Source organism: Maniola hyperantus, chromosome 4, assembly GCF_902806685.2.
Source record: "Maniola hyperantus chromosome 4, iAphHyp1.2, whole genome shotgun sequence".
NCBI classification, from domain to species: Eukaryota; Metazoa; Arthropoda; class Insecta; order Lepidoptera; family Nymphalidae; genus Maniola; species Maniola hyperantus.
Genome location: NC_048539.1, coordinates 12480700 through 12499050, shown reverse-complemented (window position 1 = coordinate 12499050; position 18351 = coordinate 12480700). Strand labels below are relative to the sequence as shown.

General features: G+C 36.3%; 2 protein-coding genes across 15 annotated transcripts in view; one reads left to right on the top strand and one right to left on the bottom strand.

Moving 5' to 3' along the window:
• LOC117996816 (RNA-binding protein 1-like) overlaps positions 1-18351 on the bottom strand; it is a 411711-nt gene that overhangs the window by 337156 nt on the left and 56204 nt on the right. The window lies entirely within an intron of this gene.
• Positions 10745-18351, top strand: part of PsGEF (Protostome-specific GEF) — a 67732-nt gene continuing 60125 nt past the window's right edge. For all 12 annotated transcript variants that reach the window (XR_011238587.1, XR_011238588.1, XM_069509874.1 and 9 more), the window contains exon 1: positions 10745-10945. The gene's annotated coding sequence lies outside the window, so the exon portion shown is untranslated. The remainder of the gene's footprint in view (positions 10946-18351) is intronic.

Below are 18351 nucleotides of genomic sequence, written 5' to 3'. Positions count from 1 at the left end.
CATTGTACCTATCTAAATACTTACTACGGTAATAGGTTTAGCTAAGTAGGTGGGTATAGTCAAGTTTAAGCTTACCTATTACTAAGAGCTATAAAATGGAAAATGTAACTTTGTAACCTTTAATCCTTAGGAACACATTTGAAAAAATATACCTAACGTTTTCCCTTTTTAGGGTTCCGTAGTAAACAAGGAACCCTTATAGTTTCGCCATGTCCGTCCGTCTGTCTGTCTGTCCGTCCGTCCGTCCTCGGTTAATCTCAGAGACTATTAGTGCTAGAAATCTGTAATTTGGTATAAACATTAATCACGCCGACAAAGTGGTGAAATAGGAAGTTCACAGGTTAAGGAGTTATATCTGTTTATATCTGTCTGAGGATTGTAACTACGGAACCCTACACTGCACGTGGCCCGCCACGGACTTGGCCGGTTTTTTTTAAACCTATTACTTAAAACGGAACCTAGTCTTCTATGAAATACTTACAGATAGCAAAAAGCTAAAGGTCAAGGCATATAACGAACGCTTTCGACCTTTGCGTCCACCTTGCCATGAGGGATATTAAAAATTATAATCACATAAAAATGTGCACTTGCAATAATATTACTATCTCTATCTATAAGGTATATTAAAAAGAAATGAAAATAGTTAGTACCGTCCCTATATAGTACCTATTTTTGTATCATTATCCTTCAAACATCGCATTTTTAGGGTTCCGTACCTCAAAAGGAAAAACTGAACCCTTATAGGATCACTTTGTTGTCTGTCTGTCTGTCGGTCTGTCAAGAAACCTACATGGTACTTCCCGTCGACCTAGAATCATGTTTGGCAGGTAGGTAGGTCTTAAGGGCAAAAATCTGAAAACCGTGAATTTGTGGTTACATCACACAAAAAAATTAAATTGTGGTCATGAACTAAAAATTAGTATTTTCAAAAGAAAGATAACTAGGTATATCAATTGGCGTATCATATGAAAGGGCTTCACCTGTGCATTCTAAAAAAAGATTTTTATTTATTTTTACGCATCATAGTTTTTGAATTATCGTGCAAAATGTCGACAAAATACGACTGTAGTACGGAACCCTCGTTGCGCAAGCCTGACTCGCACTTGGCCGGTTCTTTTTAAATATTATGAGCTGTGTATTGTGTTGCTATTTCAACAAATTTTTAATCGAAAGAAGTGTTCGATGCATAGACCATGCGTAGTTCATTTCATTTCTTTCAAAGTGCTTTCAAATAAATATAGAAAATTTCACCGTAAGGAACAGTTACGAACAATTACAATACTTAAGTCGAGTCGGAAATCGGAATGGAGTCGGTGTCGAGCCTGTGTAATGTGCAAAGACCTTTAACTTTTTCAAACGTCACTAATTTTAAACATACGACTAATAAAACCTTCACCTAATCTGTTCTTAATTCCCAAAACGCCCCATTAACAATAACTCAATTTTGAATCTATCCAATTTATTCTCTAACATTTGTATTAAAAGCCAATAAAATCGTATAGCTGTTCAACTAACAGCTGTTGAAGATAATCTAATTTGTAAAATCGCTTCTAAGTCTATTTTGAGTGTTCCATTTTTGTTTTGCTATGCTGCAGATGGGTGTTTTTACACTAACAGACAGGTTGGTCGTACCTATTTATTTTATTTACGACATTATGATTTTAATTATTATTCTTGTCAACTTACCGACTTCATATACAGCACTTTTTGTTAATATGTTTACAAGGTTTACCTTATCTCTTACAAGTTAGCATTAATGGTATTTATGGCATAAAAATAAGTGTTATGTGTCTAATAGAGACAGAGCCAGTGCGTGCCAGACCTTCGTTATATTATAAACCTGAAAGTTTCTCTGCGTATTGTCCCCAATACTAGGAGGAAAGTTTGTTTGGATCAAGGTGGCTTTGGGTGGTAATAAAAGTGTAAAAAGTCTCACGTCAAAGTATAGTCTAATTTTTTATATTTTCTTCGGAATTGTATTAGAAATCATGCCATGCATTACCAGACACTTAGTATCGTGGCAACCACCTGCCAGACACCCTTAAACTTTAAAACTTTAAGGGTGTCTGGCAGGGGGTTGCCATGATACTAAGTATCTGGTAATACACAACGTGATTTTTCTAATATTGTTCTGAAAAAAATATAATTAATTAGACTGTATATGATGGGACCCATTTATCTAAGGGTAAGTAATACGCTTTACAATTTTATGCAATTATACTTAATGAAGATTTAAAAAAAAAATATTCCTAATAACAAAAGCTGCTATTAACATTTATTGTGTTATCTTCCTACCTGTGATCGTACAACAACTAATGAAATCGTAGTCGTACCGTAAGAAGAAGCACTATCATTGCTCGTAGCATTATTCAGTTATATATAGGATAACAGTTGGTGTTTATGATTTGAATTGCTCATTTCTGTTGGTGATTAACTTTGGTTTCAACATAAGGGTGGTTGATATTGCGAATGTGTGGTCGTTTAGAAAAATGACATGATTTTAGGACAGAAGACACGACTTGAAAAGAGTACAGTTTTAGCCCACAAAAATTACATTTACCTACCATGCCAATGGTACTGATTCTGAGGACACCTAAATTTTAAAGTACTCGCATCCGCTTGTTACTAACGTAATATGAAAAGGATAGACACAGTTTGACAGCTTTAAATTTAATTTAGAGCTGTCAAACCTCGTGACTTTAGCTGCCAGTCGCGAGCCTATTGTTTGTAGCGTACACTAACATTTAGAGTCTTTAGATGTAAAATTCATGTTCCGTCCTTTTTTAGCAATATTAAAAAGAAAGAGATGCAGATACTCTAAATTTAGTTTAGAGAAAGACGAGAATCGGCGCCATCTATTTAAATCGGTGCAAGGTCTGCAGGTCTTTCTGGGAGTTGCGGCTTCGGTTGCGGCTAGTTACAAACCTCATGATTTATGGCAGAATTTAAACTAGAGTCCGTGATGCATTATTATTTATTTTCTTATAGCTTTTATGTAAAAATTGCTCATGAAATTCAAAGAAAATAGAACCTGTTACGAAATAAAATGTGAAAATTTGTACCAATAGAAAAACGCTGGGAGTGGCTGGTACATAATACTATCACGAACGTATTTTGATATTTTCACAATAAACTCAAAACACGAAAATAATAATTAAATTACAATTATATGAGTCAACATTTTCTTCGAAAAGAAATCAAGCGTAGACTCTGTATTTAAAAGTCCTGTAACACTTTATTATTGATAGTAATTATTTTATTCAATACGTATTGACATGTTATATAAATTCATCAAACCCTCCATAGAGGTAACTTAACGTCGATTCAACATACTCTGTAATAAACCTTACAACGTAAACATATAAAGCTCATAATAAATAAATAGAAAATCTGTCCAGTCATAGATTTTAATAGCCGATATGTGGGGTCTTTTTGACACCATGGTGACATCTCTTTGTATGGCGGTTTTTGGGAACTTTTACGGCTTGAAATACTTTATTTTTGATGAGAAATCATCGATTAGCTAATCTAGGCTAACATAGGTAAGTCCATGTTATACTTATTCGTTTTCGAATAATTTTTAATTAATTTTTAAAAATGAACTATAAATTTTAAAAAAACACATTTGAAACAGATAACCTTTGGATGGGTTCTTCTTCGCTCTGGGCTGGTTTCCGCACTTAAACGTTTCCGTCTGTTGTGCGTATGGGTTATCTGTATTTATACATTTTTAATTTTCTTGAAAATGAATTCCATAATGGTGGTTGCATGGGTGCCATTTTCATATGTGAAAACTTTTACCTTTTACTTCTTAGTTTGATTTTTGGGAGGGCAGTCGTGTTTTATATATTTTTTAAATAAAAGTAATGTTAGATATTATTCTTTTCCTTTTCTCTGTTAATTAAGCCTTAAAAGTCCTGAAAAACGGTATATGGCAGTAGTTAGATACAGTACGCGGCAGAAAGTAATGTACATCGGCCTTTAGAATGACATTTCGGCTTTGTAGAGCGTTCTCTCTGTCACTCATACCTATATGACGTTTTGTCAGTCTCAACGACAGAGACAACGCTCTACAAATCTCCTATCTCCTTCTTAAGGTTGATATTACTTTCTACCGCGTACTGTACCTACTTCAAACAAACAGCAAAAAAAGTCCTCATTAAATGCCTACAAAAACAGTAAAAAGCCAAACTGATGACCGAAATATGTAGCGCCATATTGTGCAACAGGTGCACAGATGGACGCGCCGATAAGATTGCATCTGATAATTTAATTCCACGCCAAAATTACCCACGCTGGTCCCGGTAAACGGTTAAATTGGTGGCTTCAACTGATTGTAATCAAACATACCTAGGCAACCTAATGTTGCAGACTACCTATCTGTTCCGTGAAAGATACGTATATTTTTTTATTCGATGATTCCGTAACGTCAGCGGATCGTCTCGCTCGGAGTTGATGAGCGTAGGTAGGGTTGCCAGGTCGCCAAACCTAATATGACAATAACGGACAGACCAGCAAGTTTGGCCGGACATTTGGGTAAAAAGGCCGGACACCCTACATTATTGAGGATTTTGTGTCTTAGTATTAGCAGGTACGACAAAAAATATTGTAACCAAAAACCTAACAATACCTAATAAAAGCTGGACAAGCCGGACACCGTTTATTTTGGCCGGACACGCAATTAAAAAGCCTACCTATGTCCGGCTTTATCCGGACGCCTGGCAACCCTAAGCGTAGATATGTCCATAGAAGTCCATATAAAGAATACCTACTAGCCGCGCGAGTCGAGGCGGTGCAGGTCGGGTGTCGGGTGGTTTTAATGACCTTAAATCTGCTACGCCTATCCTCAAGTTAGAGGTAAATGTTCATATTTTAATGTACATAACGGGTACATTAAATTTTTGTGTTTATTTGTAAAAACAAAAATTAATCATGGTATGTACCCGTTATATACATTAAAATATGTCGTTAAACCACGAAATTAGCCTAAAATCATTAAAAGATGTTCATAGTCTAGATGCTGCAACAACAGAAGCTTTGGAAACTACATAATCTACTTATATAAAAAGAAAGAAGAAGAAGAGAAAGAAAGAAGACGAATAGAGAAGTTAGTATAGCCTAAAGGGCTCTCTCTGTTACGTAATTCCATACAAATGTCAAGTACAAAAACTCATCGGGCACTAACCATTTTAAGTCACCTACTTACTTTATTAGGTTAACCTATGTTAGGTTTTCAATTTTAAAAATCCCGTGGGCACTCTTTGATTTTCCGAGATAAAACGAAGCCTATGTCCTTCCCCGGGATGCAAGCTATCGCAGTACCAAATTTCGTCAAAATCGGTTAAACGGATGGGCCGTGAAAAGCTAGTAGACAGACAGACAAACACTTTCGCATCTAAAATATTATAGTATGGAATCACCGAGTAGTATAATAGTATGGATAGTACGGATGTCCAACGTTGAAACAGTGCGTCGTCAACCGTCCTTTTTCCGGTGCGCGGGCGCAGGTGTTCCATCTAATTAAACGACATGGGAAAACTGGCAATTTGTGCGCACTACCGTACTTAAACTATCAGAGTTATATACGACAAATGATAGTGTTTCGACACCTCCAATTTTGTTTTTGATTGAGTTTAATAGGCTACTTGACAATTTTTTTAAGTTGGTCTTAAATGGTTAATATTTGTCCTATTATATCAAAAAAATTAACACTATATTTTTTTGCACCCTAAAAACCGTAAAACTTTAATTTAAAAAAATATTTTTCTTAGACAGGTGAAAACACTGTCGGCCATGTTTGGCCATATAACCACAGGGTTATACTGTTGTTTACAAATGCATGACGTCAGAGCACAGATAATCTATCGGCCAAACATGGCCGACAGTGTTTTCACCTGTCTAAGAAAAATATTTTTTTAAATTAAAGTTTTACGGTTTTTAGGGCGCAAAAAAATATAGTGTTAATTTTTTTGATATAATAGGACAAATATTAACCATTTAAGACCAACTTAAAAAAATTGTCAAGTAGCCTATTAGGTTCTGTAATTGAAACGCAAAATGATTTTAATCATGTTAATTAACTATTAATTTATTTAATACCTAGCTCACGCCCGAGACTTCGCCGTTTAAGGTTTTTAAAGAACCCGTGAAAACTCAGAAGATAAGTAAGTATCATTCTATTTTGAGAGGTCAACTTAAATTTCTAAGAATGTAAATCTACAAGGTGTAAATAAGACAATTATTAATACACTAGCTGACCCGCCCCGGCTTCGCTCGGTCGGAGTATTTCGGACTGGGAGTGTCATCGTGAAGCCGTTGCTTGATACCTAAAATATCAATTCACTATCAGAAATTCTAAAATCCCCACGATTTAGGACTTTAGTACTTTGCAGCATCAGTATTGAGGAGTTAGGATCCGAAGTTCAATGATGTAGCCTATGCTTGGTACTTAAATTATTTTGCATCATCCGCAGTTACTGAAACATTATAGTTTAGGAGTGCTGTACCCTACATCATCAGGGTTGAGGAGTTGGGACTTGAAGTCTGAGAATAAAGTCGTTGCTTGGTACCTACAATATGAATTCACTATGAACACTCCCTGAATCTTGATAACTCAGGCGGGCAGTAACCCTGCAGCATCAGGATTAAGGAGTTGAATCCAGAATTTTTTATGTGACCACCACGAAAACTTTTTTTGTTGATTTAAAAAAAAAATTGCAAATCGGTCCAGAAACCTCGAAATAATCGATGTAGAAAAAAGAACCACCTCCTTTTTGACAGTCGGTTAAAAACCGAACCGATTTAAAATATCCCCTTTCTAACAAAAAAAGAATGAATGAAATCGGACTACGCGTTAATGAATTACAACTCAGTATACATTTTAACTTTCATCCCCTCTCCTACGGGAAGCATGCTGAATTTCGGGATAAAAAGTATCCTATATTCTTCCTCATAGTATGACCTCAAATCGTACCAAGTTTCATTGGAATCCATTCAGTAGTTTCAGCGTGATGCGCGGCCGTGATACAGACAGACAGACAGACAGACAGACAGACAGAGAGACAGACAGATAGACAGACAGACAGACAGACAGACAAAAATGAAAAAAAATTACAGTTTTGGGTTCAGTATCGATTATAGAGTGCCCTCGAAAAAAAAATTTCAAAATATCTTCAATGTACAGAATTTGACCTGTTACAGTTTTATTATAAGTTTATTGATGATTTTCTCCATAGCCATTAAGTTTAGTGAAATTGTATTGTATAATAACGATGAATGGAGGCAGAACAAATCCACCTGTCGTGACCCTATAATTAGGAATTCGTAAAAACATTTCGTTCAATACTAACATTTGTTAACAAAAGTAAGAAGCAAGGGCTCTCAAAGTGCGAATAATCCTCCTTCCTAATTATTTCTCTATGCATTTTAGTCACAACCTTCGGAAGTGGGTACCTTCAAGTCAAGAGTGAATAGGCATCTTCGAGGCAAGCGCGCTCTATCTTAGACTGCATCATCACATGCCACCAGGTCTGATTGCAGCCATCAGAATATCCATCCATCCATCATCACCTATAATTAAATTAAATTATAAAATAAGTATCTTGCTGTGCTACCACATTATTCTAAGCGTGTTAAATAGGATATTTTTTTTTGAATAAGCTCTGGGGTTTTTCGATCTTGTCCAGATCCCCCTTCCCCCGTTCACCTTTTTACCCTACCGCAAGACACCGGGTGAGTATTCATACGTATGTCAGAGTGAACTAACTACCTACTGGTCGATATTCCATCTCTTCTATCTTCACGCACAAAACTCTTGCAAAGTCAGTCTGTACCATCCTACGAAAGAACTACTACCAGCATTACTATCCCAAGAAAACCCTTACCATTTTTGGAAAGGTCACTGCCTTTAGTAATGGCTAGCTTATGATCGCGACTTCGACCGCGTGGACTACACAAATTTCAAACAGTTATTTCATCGCCTTAGGAGTTGAATTTTCAAAAATCCTTTCTTAGCGGATGCCTAAGTCATAATAGCTATCTGCAAGCCAAATTTCAATTCGATCGGTCCAGTAGTTTGAGCTGTGCGTTGATAGATCAGTTAGTCAGTCAGTCAGTCACCTTTTCTTTTTATATATTTAGATGAATAAGGCGTATTAAAGGAATAAATAAAATATTTAGCACTTAAGTTTGGGAACCATGATCTTCCGTAGCAGGTGCGTAACATAACATTGAAGTTTGGAACATCTCGTAGCATTTAAATACGCTCAGGAGTCAGGTGTTACTAATTCCATTCCCTCCTTATAAAACGTGATAATCGTACAATGACAGCCTCAAAAACAACTGGGGCATGAATATTCAAATTTTATATACTTAAATAAAAATGTTGAACTCTATTTTTAATTCAAAAGTCAATAGCATAAGCATAATCCGTCATGGGATGGTCATTCTTCGCAATAATTTAAGTAGGAAGCCATTGTGCGATCACACTAATTTAAAAGGATCGTATTCATTGGTGGTGACTGTATGTCTTCGAACAGTGCGTGTTGCCAGTGATGACATATGGATCCGAGACATTGTCGCTAACTATGGGCCTCATAAGAAAGCTCAGAGTCACTCAGCGGGCGAAGGAGAGAGCTATGCTTGGAGTTTCTCTACGTGATCAAATCAGAAATGAGGAGATTCGTAGGAGAACTGGAGTAACCGACATAGCTCAACGGGTTGCGAAGCTGAAGTGGCAATGGACAGGGCACATAGTTCGTGAAAACTCGGGGTCTCAAGGTGCTGGAATGGCGACCTCGCACCGGAAGACGGAGCGTTAGGAGCGTTAGGAATATTTTTTTTGCTTATATATATATATATATATATATATATATTTTATTTTTTTTATTTTTTTTGCTTATATATATATATATATATATATATATAAGCAAAAAAAATATTCCTCAAAATATCCTGAGGTAGGAAGTAAGTAGGTATTTATTTAAAAAAAAATAGCTTATACTTGTCTTTTTATTCTCTGTAATCATCAAAATATTTATTTATATGCTCAACTAATATATTGGAAACGTAAATCATTAATATCTTTTTTATTTATTAAAAAAAAATTAAGATCAATCAAACAAAGTTTTCATAACATTTTGCTAGGGGTAATAGTTCTGGGAAATAACAACTTATTCTCGAGAAGAACAGCTTAGGTAATAAATAAATAAGAAAAAAAAATGTTTTATCCACAAATACACAGTTTTTCGAAACGCTAAAAACCATCAAGTTTAAATGGAAATTTATTGCCTTTTTTCACTGAAACCAACCGATTTTAATATCATTCAATTGCGTCACACTTTGATCGAACGAGTGAACGATTCGATACGTTTCGCACTTATTCCGTTTTCATCGTTTCTACGAGTATAAAGATCACTTATTACAGTTTTTTTATTTAAAAAAAGTCGTTCTGTTGTAGGTACTTACCGTTGAGTTTTACCCGTAGCCTAAAGATGACTAAGAGCCAGCGCGTGCCAGACCTTCGTTATTTCATAAAAGCTGAAAGTTTCTCTGCGTATTGATAGGAACGATCAGCGACTGTGAAGTTTGATCGTCAGTCAGACGGTTCTCGAATGTTAAGAAGGAATTAGGCCATTGTCCGCAGCACTGGTCAAATACATATTATAGCGAACTCTCAGGCATGCATGTTTCTTCACGATGTTTTCTTTCACCGTTAAAACAGTGACAATTAATTTCTAAAAGATATATAAATATACATAGCTCTGAAATGTTAGAAGTGCGTGCCGGAAATCAAACCTCGGATCCTCCGGATAGAAGGCCGAAGTCACCACGGTTCCATTTCCCACAGAGTGCAAAAACCGTATCAATAGCAGGATGACAAACATGACCGTAATAAAATCAGATCTCCATGTTAAGAGCGGAGGAAATTGTTTAATTGCGCCGGCGCGGCCTCGAACCCACTGACCGCGATTGGACCGCTACGCCGCGCCATCTTTATTGAGTTACTTCTAACGGGGAAGCGATGACTTGAGCTTTTATTCTAACGTCTCGTTGGTTATGGTAGCCTGGTACCTAGTACCGATTTTGCATATCCAGCTAAATAGAAGCTCACAGGTTAAAATCCTGGGTCACTCAGATTTCTTAACACACAGCGACGCGCAACGGTAACGGCAAGGCAGCAAGTCACACAGAAAGCGCGCGTATAAATGTGTATGATTTGTAGTACAAGGAGTCACAGTTGCAAGGGGTATATGCACACTACAGAGGGTATGGACAACAGCATGCGATAGATCGAATACGGATTCTACGCAGGTATTATTAGGATAAAGTATTTTCTATGAGTATAGAAAGCTCCGGAAAATTACCGGACGGTTGGCAACCCTGGCTTACAAGTAGGTAGTGAAAGTCGTTAAAAGTAAAATTTTGAATAGGCATACAGTCATGCTCTTGAATAAAAGTTATGTTTTACTCAATGGAACTTTATCAAATAGATAGTACCTACCTACCTACGGTTATCAAAACGATCCCGCTAAGATAAGGCGCGAAAACAAAACACCGGTAAAAGAAAAAAGTAGCCCCACGATCCATCTTTGGGGTCCCACCTTCACAATATACCACATCTCTCTTTCACACATATCAAAAATGCATAGAGAAGGAAAAGAATGGGAACTACATCGCAAATGTCACGGTGTCCCCAGGTGAGTCCCATACAATTTTTATTCGAACGCAAACCTTGCGCGGGAAAGCACGTGTACCGTTTACGTTTCGTTTTTCCGAAGTTTTTCGAGAATCTCGCGAGAAATTTTGCGCTGAACTTTTAAAGTTAAACTTGTGTTTTTAGGACTTGAGTGAAATGTGGCTGTTTTCTGTGGATTTTTCGAATGTGGTACAAAACTATTGTGTTATGTGTAAATAGGAATACATCTTGAAAGGACCTTTTGTATTGGTGAGTATGACAGTTAGTAAATCTTGCCGCCTTTGAATTGGGAGCGCATCCATAGGGGTGCGTTGAGGAGACTAGATTTCGTTACATTTAATTTCAGCGTTAAGTTAGGCTGTAGGTATTACCTTAGCTTAGGGTATATTGTAGGGTATTAAATTGATCTTTGTCATGAGCCATGGCTTTTTCTTAAGTTGTTTAGTTAGATTCAAACAAATGGATACTTAAAAAGAAAATATTTCTTGAGTTGAGTCTATGGTTGAGCGGTCTACTCTTATTATAATCTCACTAGCTTGTGCTCGCGACTTCGTCCGCGTGGACTACACAAATTTCAAACCCAGCTAACAAGCTATAGGTAAATTATATACCAGCTACCTACCTATCGTGAACGAAGTCAGGGGCAAAAGCTAATAGGTATTCTTTAAAAAGAAAACTTTTCTTTGGCAAGCGCTGTGGTGTAGTGTAGGTATAAGAGGTTTCGGGTTCACTGGCTAGTATTCCAGGTCCCTTCCGACTTAGATTGCATTGTCACTTCCCACCGAGTGATATTGCATTAAAGAGTTAACATTCCATCGAACAAAAGTAAGTTATAGCTATGTTTTCAAAATCTAAAACATTCAATCTATATCTATTTAATTACCATAAAACCGGCCAAGTGCGAGTCAGGCTCGCGCAATGAGGGTTCCGTACTACAGTCGTATTTTTTCGACATTTTGCACGATAATTCAAAAACTATGATGCATAAAAATAAATAAAAACCTGTTTTAGAATGTACAGGTGAAGACCTTTCATATGATACCCCACTTGATATAGTCACTCACTTCGAATGTTGAAAATACTAATTATTAGTTCATGACCACAATTTAATTTTTTTTGTGTGATCTAACCCTAAATTCACGGTTTTCAGATTTTTCTCCAAATGTCAGCTATAAGATCAACCTACTTGCCAAATTTCATGATTCTAGGTCAACGGGAAGTACCCTGTAGGTTTCTTGACAGACAGACAGACAGACAGACAACAAAGTGATCCTATAAGGGCTCCGTTTTTCCTTTTGAGGTACGGAACCCTAAAAATGACAATTTTCTAATTGCAGCTTTATGCAACCTGCACCTTTACCTGCAATCTATACTTACGATAAATTATCAATTTTCTAATAGCACCTTTATGCAACCAGTTGCATGTTTTCCATTCATGTTCTGTCTAATATTGCTTGAAGCAACAATTTGCCGCGTGCACCGAAATAAATATTTATTAGGCCCAGTCTTTAAGGTATGATTCCGAACCACGCTGCACGCAGCAGCGCTGCCGCGCTTTAGGTAGGTACGACGAATTTTTGTCCGTTGGAATTCCTAACCTTCCTCCGTAGAAGCTTTTCCACATTTTCCGATACGATATCATTACGTAAGTATAATATAGAGTATCATCAAAGTACGATATAGAAAATTCTTGATTATTTTATATTTCCTGTTCAATTATATACCTACCTACGTAGGTCTGGTTGGACCACACTAAACCAAAACATTTAGAAAATATGATTGGATTTGTTTTGGTTTTGATTTTAAATTATAAGTTTCTTCACGCTTGCCGGAAGATTTTACCCCCGTGTCTTGCTGAACACGTACCTAATGCCGTCGTCGGTCCTGCGCCTGATCTCTACCTGGTCGTGTCGGATTGCCATCGTATCATTAGAATTAAGGTATAGAAAATGTAACCGTGTTGTGCTTTATATTGTATAAAATTGGCTGCCGTGGCTGAAATTCGGTTAGAATATTAAAAGAGTTCTTTCTAAACTATTTTAAATAGGTCATTAGTATGGAAATACCTAAATAAGATTTACTAAGAAAATTTTATGCTATGAATTCTCAAAATGAACTGCCGAAATCCATTTGCGATCTCAAACATTCAAATAAATCGTGTTAGTTTAGGTCCGATGTTTGTATAAAAGGTGGAACCAGGTAGAGATTCCACACTGAGTTATCTCAATAAGCTAAAAGCTTCGCTTTTTGTATGTGCTATTGGGAATCATTAGAAAAAAAACCAAAAAAGGGTTTTTTGACCTATCTTGCCTATCTATTTAGAAAAAAGGAAGAAATAGCATCAAAGGAATTTTAATGTATGAATTAAAAAAAACTAAAAGTCATTTAAAAAAAGTCTTTTAACACGTTCTGACCGCAAAAAAGTCAATCCTTGTAGTCATTCATTACATACCTTTAAACTATTACATTAACTGCACCATCCACAAAAGTTCATATAATCCAGAACAATCCACTAAAAAAAATTTATAAAACCTACAAAAATATATGTAACTAGCTCATGCTCGCGACTTCGTCCGCGTGAACTAGACAAATTTCAAACCCCTAATTTACCCTCTTAGGTGTTGAATTTTCAAAAATCCTTTCTTAGCGGATGCCTACGTCATAATAGCTATCTGCATGCGAAATTTCAGCCCGATCCGTCCAGTAGTTTGAGCTGTGCGTTGATAGATCAGTCAGTCAGTCAGTCAGTCAGTCAGTCAGTCAGTCAGTCAGTCAGTCACCTTTTCCTTTTATATATTTAGATTTTGCGGTTTCGCTACGCTAGTGTACGCTAGTGTACGCTACATTCCCCGCGAATCCGCACCACCAAAAGTCAATTGAAGTTAAGAATTAAAAAATATAAGAGCCCTTACACACTCTCGTAACGAGCGAACAATAAAAACAAAGGATCATAACAACCACTTCTCACGCACTTAAATATATCAGGCTCACCTTCAAGGGTCAGTAATGCCTTTAATTAGTGTAAGACAGAGATAGCTTTATGGCTAATACACAGGCAAGAAAGAGAGGGTAGAGTAAATAGATTATAATAAGGCACCCTTGCAGTTCAGCGGACCGTGCGGATTTTTTGCACGGTTCGAACTTGGCTTTATTTTTTCGCCTGTGAGAACTTTGCTTTACAGTCTAGTGCATTCGAGTTAGGTGCTTTTTAGGGTTCCGTACCTCAAAAGGAAAAACGGAACCCTTATAGGATCACTTTGTTGTCTGTCTGTCTGTCTGTCAAGAAACCTACAGGGTACTTCTCGTTGACGTAGAATCATGAAATTTGGTAGGTAGGTGGGTCCAATAGCTGGTATTAGGGGAAAAATCTGAAAACCGTGAATTTGTGGTTACATCACACAAAAAAAATTAAATTGTGGTCATAAACTAATAATAATTAGTAGATATTTTCAATTTTCGTAGTAAGATAACTATATCAAGTAGGGAATCATATGAAAGGTCTTCACCTGTGCATTCTAAAACAGATTTTTATTTATTTTTATGCATCATAGTTTTTGAATTATCGTGCAAAATGTCGAAAAATAAGACCGCAGTACGGAATTCTCATTGCGCGAGCCTGACTCGCACTTGGCCGGTTTTTTTAGGATGAAACATAAGTAAAGAATAGCAATAAAATAGACGTTATAACGATTTATCAATTCACATAAAAGGTGACTGACTGATCTATCAACGCACAGCTCAAACTACTGGACGGATCGGGCTGAAATTTGGCATGCAGATAGCTATTATGATATTGTAGACGTCCGGTAAGAAACGATTTTTGAAAATTCCAATTTCCGCCATTTTTCACGGCTTTTATTAGACCGAATCCATTATATATTTGCAAATTTTGTAATTTAGTACCACTTAATAAAATAAAAACAGGTTAATTTATTGTAATATTAGATATAAGATTGTTTTATTGTGTATTGTGTCACAACTCACAAAACATGTTATCTATTGTTTAACATTTAATATAAAGTGACACAAATAAATAAACACGCACCTTCCTAAATATTATATCTACATACCTGCATATTATTATATATTTCTACATAAGACTTTTCACCCTTGAATCATAGACAAACTTACTTACACATTTATCATATACTAGCGACCCGCCCCAGCTTCGCATGGGTGCAATGTAGATACTAATGTGGTGTCATTGAGGTGTATTTGCCTCGGAAACTCTCAAATGAGAGGATTTTTTCCGACCTAATTCACATTATTTCAATTTCTCTGGGGATCTCTATTTTTTTGAGAACCAAACAATAGCTATAAACCTTCCTCTTGAATCACTCTATCTATCGGTGAAAACCGCATTAAAATCCGTTGCGTAGTTTAAAAGATCTACGCGTTCATACATACAGACAGCGGGAAGCGACTTTATTTTAATACTATGTAGAGAAGACGAGAGACAAAAGGCGATCTCAAAAAATTTAAAACATATCATTTGCACTAAAACCTTTCTTAAGAAAATCCTCACTTGCCTTAAAACTAAACGTTTAGAGATTAACTTGCTTAATCATTTTAATAGTTAAATCCGCACCCGCCATCGCTTACTTCCTCATAAAAGTTAACCAAACCATAAAAATGTCTTATAAATCCATTGTCATTATAATTTATTTGTTTAGATTCGTGCAAGGAGCATGCATTTAATTACGGATTGTCATGGGGTTGAATAAATTATGTATTACTAGATGATGCCCGCGACTACGTTCGCGTGGATTTAGGTTATTAAAAATCCCGTGGGAACTCTTTGATTTTCCGGGATAAAAAGTAGCCATGTCTTTTCCCGAGATGCAAGCTACCTCTGTGTCAAATTTAAATTGACGGTTGAACGGATGGGCCGTGAAAAGCTAGCAGACAGACAGAGAGACTTTCACATTTATAATATTAGTATGGATTTTCCAAAAAACATGTTTCATGTTTGTGCTTACAATTTACGTACATTATGGATTTTAAAAATATCCAAGAGAAAGAAGTCGCGGGCATCATCTAGTAATAAATAATTTAAATTTAAACAATGCAGTCATCTTTTTCCAAATTATTAAGAAGTAATGGTAAATTTTAAAATCCTCTGTAACAAAGTCTCAGCAAAGTTCCAACAACCTTCAAAATAATTTCAGCATGATGTCATAATGAATTAAAACAAACTATTTTCGACTCAAAAAGAACGACATAATTACTCTGGTTCATAAAAATATCCTTTCTCACGACCCCCAGTCCGCGGAAGCACCTCCGTGATAAAGAATTAACTAATAATAACAGTAAAAACTAACAAGTAGCACGTTCAAGAGTAGACATCGACGTCGAACAAGAAAGAAAATTTATTATTTGGAACTGCAGTTAAAGAAACGGCACACATAATATTAAAGACATGTGTGGTGTGTGGTCAAAAATGGACTACAGTCAGCATTTTATATGCCAGGATATGACAGAAATGTTATTGTTATTCATTAGGACTAAGTTATTCTCCTACGAAAGTTGACGGATGCACGCCTACAGTTTACTACATCCCTGTGCTTATAACGATTCCACTGTGCGTGAACTTTCATATACGCGATAATAGATATTTTATTTTATAGTTCAAGTCGAGCACTGCATGCGGCATCTCAGATCCGGTGATACAATTCAATAAGTATATCATAGCCACTTATGTATGCTAAGAAGATCCATCGCAAGTTAATATAGAATAGAAAGTTAATTCATCACACGCAAACCTCGATGATACTGGTGACATTTTAGTGACCAAGTGGTCCGGAACTTTGGCGAAGATGATTTAGGTAAAACTTCTCCCCCGAGTGAGAGGTCGGTTTATTTTCGGTAAAAAGTTATGAACTGCGCAAGGGTGATCACCCAAGGAGCTTAATTAATTGATAAAGATCATTCTGTTATGATCTACTGCGTCTTGTAATTTTGCCGACCTCAAACTTGAAATAATTCTTTCGTTTTTTTTTTTTAATTCATTATAGGTATACGCTTGACCACAATCACACTTGATGGGAAATGATGATGTGGCCTAAGATGGGACGGGACGCGTTTGCCTAGGAGATGCCTATTCACTCTTGTTTTAAAGATACCCGGGTTGTAATATAATATAATTAAAAATTACTTCGGTTGCAATTCGCAGATTTAAGAAATTCTATCGCAATTCTACGAATAATGAGACGCTAATGGTGTCAAATACTAGATGATGCCTGTAACATGTCCCGCATGAATTTAGATTTTTAAAAATCCCTTGGAAACCGTTTGATTTTTTGGGATAAAAAGAAGCCTACTCTCCAGTCTCTAGACTCCATCCATCTTTTCCATCTTTACGCATGTGCTCCTCGTCCGCGTGGACTACAAAAATTTCGAACCCCTAGTTTACCCCCTTAGGGGTTGAATTTTCAAAAATCCTTTCTTAACGGGTGCCTACATCATAATAGATATCTACATGAAATCCTTTTATATATTTAGATTAGTACTATCAGTAACTACCTAGTGATAGAAAACCGTACCTACAACTATTAAATCTCCTTTGAAAAGACGAGGTGTGTGTAATAACCTACTTAACTCACTTATTATTGCCCAACAAATTAGTGTAACTTGTTCAAAGTCCGAATGCGGTAAGGTCCTGGGAACGGGTCCCCTAATCCCTAAAACCCGGAGGTCAGGAGGCCAAGCAGGGTGATTTATACCCATAAAACACCTGGAGACATCTTCAGAATGCGTCAAGACGTAACCCATAAATCCATAATCATAAGAACCAAAATACCACTGCAAGCTTTACCGCTACTATAATATGCCTGAAAAACATAAAAAGAACCTTAAACTTTCTAGTTATAGAGTTTAAACTACTTTGAGTTGATTAGTATTTTATATTGCAAAGAATACGGATTAATAATAATTGAGGGATAGTCTATTTGTATAGCGATAAGTCAGAATTTATATCGGTCTGTAATGAAAATTCATTTGTATATAAAATTTCCTAAAAGACATAAATCTACTTACCTACTGTTTGAACATGATTTATCTGTTAGTAAAAGGTATCTTCATTTTCAGGCAGTGTGTTATTAATTTTTATGTAAGAGTAGCTTATTCCCGCGACTTTATCCGCGTGCACTACACAAATTTGAAACCCCTTTTTTACTTCCTTAGGGGTTGAATTTTCAAAAATCCTTTCTTAGCGGATGTCGACGTCACAATAGGTAGCTATCTACATGCCAAACTTCAGCCCGATCCATCCAGTAGTTTGAGTTGTGCGTTGATAGATCAGTCAGTCAGTGAGTCGTCAGCTTTTCATTTTATATATTTAGACTAGCTTATGGCCGCAACTTCGTCCGCGTGGTCTACACAAATTTCAAACCCCTATTTTACCCCCTTAGGGATTGAATTTACCAAAATCTTTACTTAGCAATTGTCTCATCATAATAGCTGTCAGAATGCAAAATCTCAGCCCGATCCGTCCAGTACCTAGTTTGAGCTATGCGTTGATAGATCAGTCAGTCAGTCAGTCACCTTTTATATATTTAGATAGATTTCTATTCTATCTTCAAAATAATTATTCTGCAAATTCATGCTTGTCTATAATAATGCATAAAAATACTTTTATCTATATCTATTATGTAGTA